The sequence below is a fragment of the Manis javanica genome, chromosome 1 (genome assembly GCF_040802235.1).
Source record: "Manis javanica isolate MJ-LG chromosome 1, MJ_LKY, whole genome shotgun sequence".
NCBI classification, from domain to species: Eukaryota; Metazoa; Chordata; class Mammalia; order Pholidota; family Manidae; genus Manis; species Manis javanica.
Genome location: NC_133156.1, coordinates 59,074,666 through 59,087,656, shown reverse-complemented (window position 1 = coordinate 59,087,656; position 12,991 = coordinate 59,074,666).

Below are 12,991 nucleotides of genomic sequence, written 5' to 3'. Positions count from 1 at the left end.
TACGGTTCTGTTTCCATTTAGTACTCGGTTCCTATGTGAGCTACACAGCATGATTGAATGACAGTGTTACAGTGACACCAGGGTGACGTCGATGTTCATGGTAGGAGCCGTTACCGAGATTCAGTGCGAGGGTTATTGTTCGGTGTTTGGAAAGTTGTACGTGGGTGAAAGGATTTGATTCGTGTTAGCGTCCTGCTGTGATGTGAGGGTGACGGCGAGACTGCGCGCACTTTTTCGGTGATGTGTGCGTTATGTCGATTTTGACCGTGAGGTTCTGTGCCAGCAGCCATGGCAAGGTTTACGGCTAGGGGTTCAGTAAGGTGTCCGGATAGGATAGGTTTATGAGCACACTTCGGTGTCAGCTGTGATGTGAGGGCGAGAGTGAGATTGAATGACAGTGCTACCTTGAGACACAGGTGACTTTGATATTCATGTTAGGGTCAGGTACATCATTCGGGGCTAGGGTTAGGATTCAATGTGTGGGAATGTGTTCATGGGAGATACGGTTCCGCTTAGAGTCAGGAGAGGTCCCTGATGTGAGGGTGAATACAAAACTGGATCTCAGGTTTCTGCTTTGGTGGGGCTTACCTTAAAGGAATTCTGAGGAAAACGGCGCCGAGTCCTGGGCTAGAATTAGGTGTGTTTTGCAATGCTTACGTTCAGGATACCGCTACAATTACAATCTGAATCTGCCTCTAATGTGAGGGATAAGTCGACATTGAGTGCCACGTACATTGTGAACTCGGGGTGATGTCGGTGTTCACCGTGACGGTCAAGTTCATGTGCCAGGGCTACGCTTACGTTTCTGTGTTTGTAAGCAGGTAACGTCAGGATTGTGCTTCGGCTACAGTGAGGTTCTGACTGTGATGTGAGATCGAGGGCGAGAGTCGGTCTCTCATTCACTATTTTGTGGGGCCTACAAGAAAGGTATTCTGATGGGTGAGGAACAGAATACAGGGCTAGGGTTAGAGTTAAGTGTTTGTTAATGCATATGGGCAGGAGAGCAGTATGATTACAGTGAGAATATGGCTCTGATGTGATGGTGAGGGCGACATTGAGTGACAGGTGTACGGTGAGCTGTGGGTGTTGTCAATGTTGACTGTGAGGTATCAGTCGCAGGGGCAAGGGTACGTACGGTTAGGTTTATGGTTTCAGTAAGGTGTATGGGCTGGATAAGGTTATGTTTACATTTAGGACTCCTCTCTGATGTGAAGGAGACAGTGTGATTGAATGACAGTGTTACAGTGAGATATGTGCGACGACGATATTCATGGAAGGGGTCCGGTCCCATAGTCAGGGCTAGGGTTAGGGTTCGGTGTTTGAGAAGGTGTACCTTGGTGATAGGGTTTCGTTTCGAGTTAGGGTCCGTCTGTAATGTTAGGGTGAGTGCGATATTGGGTCTCGGGTGTACGATTTTTGTGGAGCTGACGATTAAAGCATTCTGATGGGTCCCGTGCACAGTCCAAGCCTAGGGTTAGGGTTACATGTTCTGTAAAGGGTATGCGCAGGATAGTGTTATTTCTGCAGTGAGGTGCTTTTTCTGATATGAGGGTGAGGGAGAGATTGAGTGACAGCATCGCGGTGACGTGTCGGTTGTGTCGATGCTGACCGTGAGGTTCCGATCCTGGCAACCGTGCAAGGGTTAGGGTTCAGGGTTCAGCAATGTGTACTGACAGGATGGGGTTATCAGTACATTAAGGGGTCGGCTGAGATATGAGGGCAACAGTGAGATTGAATGACACTATTACGTTGAGACACGGGTGACGTTGATATTCATGGTAGGCGTCTGTTCCAAGAGTCAGGGCTAGGTTTAGTGTTCTGTGTTTGGGATGGTGTACGTTGGTGATAGTGTTTCAGTTCGAGTTACGTTTCGACTGTAATGGGAGGGTGAGTGGGAGATTGGGTCTTAGGTTTATGATTTTGAGGGGCTGACCCTTAAAGCATTCTGATGGTTCCCATGCACACTCCAAGTCTACGGTTAGGGTTAGATGTTCGGTAATCGGTATGGGTAGGAGAGTGCTACTTTTACAGTGAGGTTCTGTCTCTGGTCTGAGGGTGAGGGCGAGATTGAGTGTCAGGTATATGTGGAGCGGTGGGGTTTGTCAATGTTGTCCCTGACGTGTCAGGTCCAGGGGCCAGAGCTAGGGGTAGGGTTAAGTGTTCAGTGAGATGTGTAGGCATGATACGGTTCTGTTTCCATTTAGGACTCGGTTCTGATGTGAGCTACACAGCATGATTGAATGACAGTGTTACAGTGACACCAGGGTGACGTCGATGTTCATGGTAGGAGCCTTTACCGAGATTCAGTGCGAGGGTTATTGTTCGGTGTTTGGAAAGCTGTACGTGGGTGAAAGGATTTGATTCGTGTTAGCGTCCGGCTGTGATGTGAGGGTGACGGCGAGATTGTGCGCAGTTTTTCGGTGATGTGTGCGTTATGTCGATTTTGACCGTGAGGTTCTGACCCAGCAGCCATGGCAAGGTTTACGGCTAGGGTTTCAGTAAGGTGTCCGGATAGGATAGGTTTATGAGCACACTTCGGTGTCAGCTGTGATGTGAGGGCGACAGTGAGATTGAATGACAGTGCTACCTTGAGACACAGGTGACTTTGATATTCATGTTAGGGTCAGGTACATCATTCGGGGCTAGGGTTAGGATTCAATATGTGGGAATGTGTTCATGGGAGATACGGTTCCGCTTAGAGTCAGGAGAGGTCCCTGATGTGAGGGTGAATACAAAATTGGATCTCAGGTTTCTGCTTTGGTGGGGCTTACCTTAAAGGAATTCTGAGGAAAACGGCGCCAAGTCCTGGGCTAGAATCACGTGTAAGTGATTTGCAATGCTTACGTTCAGGATACCGCTACAATTATAATCTGAATCTGCCTCCAATGTGAGGTGTAAGTCGACCCTGAGTGCCACATACATTGTGAACTCGGGGTGATGTCGGTGTTCACCGTGACGGTCAAGTTCATGTGCCAGGGCTACGCTTACGTTTCTGTGTTTGTAAAGAGGTAACGTCAGGATTGTGTTTCGGCTACAGTGAGGTTCTGACTGTGATATGAGATCGAAGGCGAGAGTCGGTCTCTCATTCACTATTTTGTGGGGCCTACAAGAAAGGTATTCTGATGGGTGAGGAACAGAATACAGGGCTAGGGTTAGAGTTAACTGTTTGTTAATGCATATGGGCAGGAGAGCAGTATGATTAGAGTGAGAATCTGGCTCTGATGTGAGGGTGAGGGCGACATTGAGTGACAGGTGTAGGGTGAGCTGTGGGTGTTGTCGATGTTGACTGTGAGGTATCAGTCCCAGGGGCAAGGGTACGTACGGTTAGGGTTATGGGTTCAGTAAGGTGTATGGGCTGGATAAGGTTATGTTTACATTTAGGACTCCGCTCTGATGTGAGGGAGACAGTGTGATTCAATGACAGTGTTACAGTGAGATATGTGCGACGACGACATTCATGGAAGGGGTCCGGTCCCATAGTCAGGGCTAGTGTTAGGGTTCGGTGTTTGAGAAGGTGTACCTTGGTGATAGGGTTTCGTTTCGAGTTAGGGTCCGTCTGTAATGATAGGGTGAGTGCGATATTGGGTCTCGGGTGTATGATTTTTGTGGAGCTGACGATTAAAGCATTCTGATGGGTCCCGTGCACAGTCGAAGCCTAGGGTCAGGGTTACATGTTCTGTAAAGGGTATGGGCAGGATAGTGTTATTTCTTCAGTGAGGTGCTTTTTCTGATATGAGGGTGAGGGAGAGATTGAGTGACAGCAGCGCGGTGACGTGTCGGTTGTGTCGATGCTGCCCGTGAGGTTCCGATCCTGGCAACCGTGCAAGGGTTAGGGTTCATGGTTCAGCAATGTGTACTGACAGGATGGGGTTATCAGTACTTTTAGGGGTCGGCTGAGATATGAGGGAAACAGTGAGATTGAATGACAGTATTACGTTGAGACACGGGTGACGTTGATATTCATGGTAGGCGTCTGTTCCAAGAGTCAGGGCTAGGGTTAGTGTTCGGTGTTTGGGATGGTGTACGTTGGTGATAGTGTTTCAGTTCGAGTTACGTTTCGACTGTAATGGGAGGGTGAGTGGGGGATTGGGTCTTAGGTTTATGATTTTGTGGCGCTGACCCTTAAAGCATTCTGATGGTTCCCATGCACACTCCAAGTCTACGGTTAGGGTTAGATGTTCGGTAATCGGTATGGGTAGGAGAGTGCTACTTTTACAGTGAGGTTCTGTCTCTGGTCTGAGGGTGAGGGCGAGATTGAGTGTCAGGTATATGTGGAGCGGTGGGGTTTGTCAATGTTGTCCCTGACGAGTCAGGTACAGGGGCCAGAGCTAGGGGTAGGGTTAAGTGTTCAGTGAGATGTGTGGACATGATACGGTTCTGTTTCCATTTAGGACTCGGTTCTGATGTGAGCTACACAGCATGATTGAATGACAGTGTTACAGTGACACCAGGGTGACGTCGATGTTCATGGTAGGAGCCTTTACCGAGATTCAGTGCGAGGGTTATTGTTCGGTGTTTGGAAAGTTGTACGTGGGTGAAAGGATTTGATTCGTGTTAGCGTCCGGCTGCGATGTGAGGGTGACGGCGAGATTGCGCGCACATTTTCGGTGATGTGTGCGTTATGTCGATGTTGACCGTGAGGTTCTGACCCAGCAGCCATGGCAAGGTTTACGGCTAGGGTTTCAGTAAGGTGTCCGGATAGGATAGGTTTGTGAGCACACTTCGGTGTCAGCTGTGATGTGAGGGCGACAGTGAGATTGAATGACAGTGCTACCTTGAGACACAGGTGACTTTGATATTCATGTTAGGGTCAGGTACATCATTCGGGGCTAGGGTTAGGATTCAATATGTGGGAATGTGTTCATGGGAGATACGGTTCCGCTTAGAGTCAGGAGAGGTCCCAGATGTGAGGGTGAATACAAAATTGGATCTCAGGTTTCTGCTTTGGTGGGGCTTACCTTAAAGGAATTCTGAGGAAAACGGCACCGAGTCCTGGGCTAGAATGAGGTGTAAGTGCTTTGCAATGCTTACGTTCAGGATACCGCTACAATTACAATATGAATCTGCCTCCAATGTGAGGGGTAAGTCGACATTGAGTGCCACGTACATTGTAAACTCGGGGTGATGTCGGTGTTCACCGTGACGGTCAAGTTCATGTGCCAGGGCTACGCTTACGTTTCTGTGTTTGTAAACAGGTAACGTCAGGATTGTGCTTTGGCTACAGTGAGGTTCTGACTGTGATGTGAGATCGAGGGCGAGAGTCAGTCTCTCATTCACTATTTTGTGGGGCCTACAAGAAAGGTATTATGATGGGTGAGGAACAGAATACAGGGCTAGGGTTAGAGTTAAGTGTTTGTTAATGCATATGGGCAGGAGAGCAGTATGATTACAGTGAGAATCTGGCTCTGATGTGAGGGTGAGGGCGACATTGAGTGACAGGTGTAGGGTGAGCTGTGGGTGTTGTCGATGTTGACTGTGAGGTATCAGTCCCAGGGGCAAGGTTACGTACGGTTAGGGTTATGGGTTCAGTAAGGTGTACGGGCTGGATAAGGTTATGTTTACATTTAGGACTCCGCTCTGATGTGAGGGAGACAGTGTGATTGAATGACAGTGTTACAGTGAGATATGTGCGACGATGACATTCATGGAAGGGGTCCGGTCCCATAGTCAGGGCTAGGGTTAGGGTTCGGTGTTTGAGAAGGTGTACCTTGGTGATAGGGTTTCGTTTTGAGTTAGGGTCCGTCTGTAATGTTAGGGTGAGTGCGATATTGGGTCTCGGGTGTACGATTTTTGTGGAGCTGACGATTAAAGCATTCTGATGGGTCCCGTGCACAGTCCAAGCCTAGGGTCAGGGTTACATGTTCTGTAAAGGGTATGGGCAGGATAGTGTTATTTCTGCAGTGAGGTGCTTTTTCTGATATGAGGGTGAGGGAGAGATTGAGTGACAGTATCGCGGTGACGTGACGGTTGTGTAGATGCTGACCGTGAGGTTCCGATCCTGGCAACCGTGCAAAGGTTACGGTTCAGTGTTCAGCAATGTGTACTGACAGGATGGGGTTATCAGTACATTTAGGGGTCGGCTGAGATATGAGGGCAACAGTGAGATTGAATGACACTATTACGTTGAGACACGGGTGACGTTTGTTATTCATGGAAGGCGTCTGTTCCAAGAGTCAGGGCTAGGGTTAGTGTTCGGTGTTTGGGATGGTGTACGTTGGTGATAGTGTTTCAGTTCGAGTTACGTTTCGACTGTAATGGGAGGGTGAGTGGGAGATTGGGTCTTAGGTTTATGATTTTGTGGGGCTGACCCTTAAAGCATTCTGATGGTTCCCATGCACACTCCAAGTCTACGGTTAGGGTTAGATGTTCGGTAATCGGTAGGGGTAGGAGAGTGCTACTTTTACAGTGAGGTTCTGTCTCTGGTCTGAGGGTGAGGGCGAGATTGAGTGTCAGGTATATGTGGAGCGGTGGGGTTTGTCAATGTTGTCCCTGACGTGTCATGTCCAGGGGCCAAAGCTAGGGGTAGGGTTAAGTGTTCAGTGAGATGTGTAGGCATGATACGGTTATGTTCCCATTTAGGACTCGGTTCTGATGTGAGCTAAGCAGCATGATTGAATGACAGTGTTACAGTGACACCAGGGTAACGTCGATGTTCATGGTAGGAGCCTTTACCGAGATTCAGTGCGTGGGTTATTGTTCGGTGTTTGGAAAGTTGTACGTGGGTGAAAGGATTTGATTCGTGTTAGCGTCCGGCTGTGATGTGAGGGTGACGGCGAGGTTGCGCGCACTTTTTCGGTGATGTGTGCGTTATGTCGATTTTGACCGTGAGGTTCTGACCCAGCAGCCATGGCAAGGTTTACGGCTAGGTTTTCAGTAAGGTGTCCGGATAGGATAGGTTTATGAGCACACTTCGGTGTCAGCTGTGATGTGAGGGCGACAGTGAGATTGAATGACAGTGCTACCTTGAGACACAGGTGACTTTGATATTCATGTTAGGGTCAGGTACATCATTCGGGGCTAGGGTTAGGATTCAATATGTGGGAATGTGTTCATGGAAGATACGGTTCCGCTTAGAGTCAGGAGAGGTCCCTGATGTGAGGGTGAATACAAATTTGGATCTCAGGTTTCTGCTTTGGTGGGGCTTACCTTAAAGGAATTCTGAGGAAAACGGCGCCGAGTCCTGGGCTAGAATGAGGTGTAAGTGCTTTGCAATGCTTACGTTCAGGATACCGCTACAATTACAATCTGAATCTGCCTCCAATGTGAGGGGTAAGTCGACATTGAGTGCCACGTACATTGTGAACTCGGGGTGATGTCGGTGTTCACCGTGACGGTCAAGTTCATGTGCCAGGGCTACTCTCACGTTTTTGTGTGTGTAAACAGGTAACGTCAAGATTGTGCTTCGGCTACAGTGAGGTTCTGACTGTGATGTGAGATCGAGGGCGAGAGTCGGTCTCTCATTCACTATTTTGTGGGGCCTACAGTAAAGGTATTCTGATGGGTGAGGAACAGAATACAGGGCTAGGGTTAGAATTAAGTGTTTGTTAATGCATATGGGCAGGAGAGCAGTATGATTACAGTGAGAATGTGGCTCTGATGTGAGGGTGAGGGCGACATTGAGTGACAGGTGTAGGGTGAGCTGTGGGTGTTGTCGATGTTGACTGTGAGGTATCAGTCCCAGGGGCAAGGGTACGTACGGTTAGGGTTAAGGATTCAGTAACGTGTATGGGCTGGATAAGGTTATGTTTACATTTAGGACTCCGCTCTGATGTGAGGGAGACAGTGTGATTGAATGACAGTGTTACATTGAGATATGTGCGACGATGATATTCATGGAAGGGGTCCGGTCCCATAGTCAGGGCTAGGGTTAGGGTTCGGTGTTTGAGAAGGTGTACCTTCTTGATAGGGTTTCGTTTCGAGTTAGGGTCTGTCTGTAATGTTAGGGTGAGTGCGATATTGGGTCTCCGGTGTACGATTTTTGTGGAGCTGACGATTAAAGCATTCTGATGGGTCCCGTGCACAGTCCAAGCCTAGGGTTAGGGTTACATGTTCTGTAAAGGGTATGGGCAGTATTGTGTTATTTCTGCAGTGAGGTGCTTTTTCTGATATGAGGGGGAGGGAGAGATTGAGTGAGAGCATCGCGGTGACGTGTCGGTTGTGTCGATGCTGACCGTGAGGTTCCTATCCTGGCAACCGTGCAAGGGTTAGGGTTCAGGGTTCAGCAATGTGTACTGACAGGATGGGGTTATCAGTACATTTAGGGGTCGGCTGAGATATGAGGGCAACAGTGAGATTGAATGACAGTATTACGTTGAGACACGGGTGACGTTGATATTCACGGTAGGGGTCTGTTCCAAGAGTCAGGGCTAGGGTTAGTGTTCGGTGTTTGGGATGGTGTACGTTGGTGATAGTGTTTCAGTTCGAGTTACGTTTCGACTGTAATGGGAGGGTGAGTGGGAGATTGGGTCTTAGGTTTATGATTTTGTGGGGCTGACCCTTAAAGCATTCTGATGGTTCCCATGCACACTCCAAGTCTACGGTTAGGGTTAGATGTTCGGTAATCGCTATGGGTAGGAGAGTGCTACTTTTACAGTGAGGTTCTGTCTCTGGTCTGAGGGTGAGGGCGAGATTGAGTGTCAGGTATATGTGGAGCGGTGGGGTATGTCAATGTTGTCCCTGACGTGTCAGGTCCAGGGGCCAGAGCTAGGTGTAGGGTTAAGTGTTCAGTGAGATGTGTAGGCATGATACGGTTCTGTTTCCATTTAGGACTCGGTTCTGATGTGAGCTACACAGCATGATTGAATGACAGTGTTACAGTGACACCAGGGTGACGTCGATGTTCATGGTAGGAGCCTTTACCGAGATTCAGTGCGAGGGTTATTGTTCGGTGTTTGGAAAGTTGTACGCGGGTGAAAGGATTTGATTCCTGTTAGCGTCCGGCTGTGATGTGAGGGTGACGGCGAGATTGCGCGCACTTTTTCGGTGATGTGTGCGTTATGTCGATTTTGACCGTGAGGTTCTGACCCAGCAGCCATGGCAAGGTTTACGGCTAGGGTTTCAGTAAGGTGTCCGGATAGGATAGGTTTATGAGCACACTTCGGTGTCAGCTGTGATGTGAGGGCGACAGTGAGATTGAATGACAGTGCTACCTTGAGACACAGGTGACTTTGATATTCATGTTAGGGTCAGGTACATCATTCGGGGCTAGGGTTAGGATTCAATATGTGGGAATGTGTTCATGGGAGATACGGTTCCGCTTAGAGTCAGGAGACGTCCCTGATGTGAGGGTGAATACAAAATTGGATCTCAGGTTTCTGCTTTGGTGGGGCTTACCTTAAAGGAATTCTGAGGAAAACGGCGCCGAGTCCTGGGCTAGAATTAGGTGTAAGTGTTTGCAATGCTTACGTTCAGGATACCGCTACAATTACAATCTGAATCTGCCTCCAATGTGAGGGATAAGTCGACATTGAGTGCCACGTACATTGTGAACTCGGGGTGATGTCGGTGTTCACCGTGACGGTCAAGTTCATGTGCCAGGGCTACGCTTACGTTTCTGTGTTTGTAAACAGGTAACGTCAGGATTGTGCTTCGGCTACAGTGAGCTTCTGACTGTGATGTGAGATCGAGGGCGAGAGTCGGTCTCTCATTCACTATTTTGTGGGGCCTACAAGAAAGGTATTCTGATTGGTGAGGAACAGAATACAGGGCTAGGGTTAGAGTTAAGTGTCTGTTAATGCATATGGGCAGGAGAGCAGTATGATTACAGTGAGAATCTGGCTCTGATGTGAGGGTGAGGGCGACATTGAGTGACAGGTGTAGGGTGAGCTGTGGGTGTTGTCGATGTTGACTGTGAGGTATCAGTCCCAGGGGCAAGGGTACGTACGGTTAGGGTTATGGGTTCAGTAAGGTGTATGGGCTGGATAAGTTTATGTTTACATTTAGGACTCCGCTCTGATGTGAGGGAGACAGTGTGATTGAATGACAGTGTTACAGTGACATATGTGCGACAACGATATTCATGGAAGGGGTCCGGTCCCATAGTCAGGGTTAGGGTTAGGGTTCGGTGTTTGAGAAGGTGTACCTTGGTGATAGGGTTTCGTTTCGAGTTAGGGTCCGTCTGTAATGTTAGGGTGAGTGCGATATTGGGTCTCTGGTGTACGATTTTTGTGGAGCTGAAGATTAAAGCATTCTGATGGGTCCCGTGCCCAGTCCAAGCCTAGGGTTAGGGTTACATGTTCTGTAAAGGGTATGGGCAGGATAGTGTTATTTCTGCAGTGAGGTGCTTTTTCTGATATGAGGGTGAGGGAGAGATTGAGTGACAGCATCGCGGTGACGTGTCGGTTGTGTCGATGCTGACCGTGAGGTTCCGATCCTGGCAACCGTGCAAGGGTTAGGGTTCAGGGTTCAGCAATGTGTACTGACAGGATGGGGTTATCAGTACATTTAGGGGTCGGCTGAGATATGAGGGCAACAGTGAGATTGAATGACAGTATTACTTTGAGACACGGTTGACGTTGATATTCATGGTAGGCGTCTGTTCCAAGAGTCAGGGCTAGGGTTAGTGTTCGGTGTTTGGGATGGTGTACATTGGTGATAGTGTTTCAGTTCGAGTTACGTTTCGACTGTAATGGGAGGGTGAGTGGGAGATTGGGTCTTAGGTTTATGATTTTGTGGGGCTGACCCTTAAAGCATTCTGATGGTTCCCATGCACACTCCAAGTCTACGGTTAGGGTTAGATGTTCGGTAATCGGTATGGGTAGGAGAGTGCTACTTTTACAGTGAGGTTCTGTCTCTGGTCTGAGGGTGAGGGCGAGATTGAGTGTCAGGTATATGTGGAGCGGTGGGGTTTGTCAATGTTGTCCCTGACGTGTCAGGTCCAGGGGCCAGATCTAGGGGTAGGGTTAAGTGTTCAGTGAGATGTGTAGGCATGATACGGTTCTGTTTCTATTTAGGACTCGGTTCTGATGTGAGCTACACAGCATGTTTTAATGACAGTGTTACAGTGACACCAGGGTGACGTCGATGTTCATGGTAGGAGCCTTTACTGAGATTCAGAGCGAGGGTTATTGTTCGGTGTTTGGAAACTTGTACGTGGGTGAAAGGATTTGATTCGTGTTAGCGTCCGGCTGTGATGTGAGGGTGACGGCGAGATTGCGCGCACTATTTCGGTGATGTGTGCGTTATGTCGATTTTGACCGTGAGGTTCTGACCCAGCAGCCATGGCAAGGTTTACGGCTAGGGTTTCAGTAAGGTGTCCGGATAGGATAGGTTTATGAGCACACTTCGGTGTCAGCTGTGATGTGAGGGCGACAGTGAGATTGAATGACAGTGCTACCTTGAGACACAGGTGACTTTGATATTCATGTTAGGGTCAGGTACATCATTCGGGGCTAGGGTTAGGATTCAATATGTGGGAATGTGTTCATGGGAGATACGGTTCCGCTTAGAGTCAGGAGACGTCCCTGATGTGAGGGTGAATACAAAATTGGATCTCAGGTTTCTGCTTTGGTGGGGCTTACCTTAAAGGAATTCTGAGGAAAACGGCGCCGAGTCCTGGGCTAGAATCAGGTGTAAGTGATTTGCAATGCTTACGTTCAGGATACCGCTACAATTACAATCTGAATCTGCCTCCAATGTGAGGGGTAAGTCGACACTGAGTGCCACGTACATTGTGAACTCGGGATGATGTCGGTGTTCACCGTGACGGTCAAGTTCATGTGCCAGGGCTACGCTTACGTTTCTGTGTTTGTAAACAGGTAACGTCAGGATTGTGCTTCGGCTACAGTGAGGTTCTGACTGTGATGTGAGATCGAGGGCGACAGTCGTTCTCTCATTCACTATTTTGTGGGGCCTACAAGAAAGGTATTCTGATGGGTGAGGAACAGAATACAGGGCTAGGGTTAGAGTTAAGTGTTTGTTAATGCATATGGGCAGGAGAGCAGTATGATTACAGTGAGAATCTGGCTCTGATGTGAGGGTGAGGGCGACATTGAGTGACAGGTGTAGGGTGAGCTGTGGGTGTTGTCGATGTTGACTGTGAGGTATCAGTCCCAGGGGCAAGGGTACGTACGGTAAGGGATATTGGTTCAGTAAGGTGTATGGGCTGGATAAGGTTATGTTTACATTTAGGACTCCGCTCTGATGTGAGGGAGACAGTGTGATTGAATGACAGTGTTACAGTGAGATATGTGCGACGACGATATTCATGGAAGGGGTCCGGTCCCATAGTCAGGGCTAGGGTTAGGGTTCGGTGTTTGAGAAGGTGTACCTTGGTGATAGGGTTTCGTTTCGAGTTAGGGTCCGTCTGTAATGTTAGGGTGAGTGCGATATTGGGTCTCGGGTGTACGATTTTTGTGGAGCTGACGATTAAAGCATTCTGATGGGTCCCGTGCACAGTCCAAGCCTAGGGTTAGGGTTACATGTTCTGTAAAGGGTATGGGCAGGATAGTGTTATTTCTGCAGTGAGGTGCTTTTTCTGATATGAGGGTGAGGGAGAGATTGAGTGACAGCATCGCGGTGACGTGTCGGTTGTGTCGATGCTGACCGTGAGGTTCCGATCCTGGCAACCGTGCAAGGGTTAGGGTTCAGGGTTCAGCAATGTGTACTGACAGGATGGGGTTATCAGTACATTTAGGGGTCGGCTGAGATATGAGGGCAACAGTGAGATTGAATGACAGTATTACGTTGAGACACGGGTGACGTTGATATTCATGGTAGGCGTCTGTTCCAAGAGTCAGGGCTAGGGTTAGTGTTCGGTGTTTGGGACGGTGTACGTTGGTGATAGTGTTTCAGTTCGAGTTACGTTTCGACTGTAATGGGAGGGTGAGTGGGAGATTGGGTCTTAGGTTTATGATTTTGTGGGGCTGACCCTTAAAGCATTCTGATGGTTCCCATGCACACTCCAAGTCTACGGTTAGTGTTAGATGTTCGGTAATCGCTATGGGTAGGAGAGTGCTACTTTTACAGTGAGGTTCTGCCTCTGGTCTGAGGG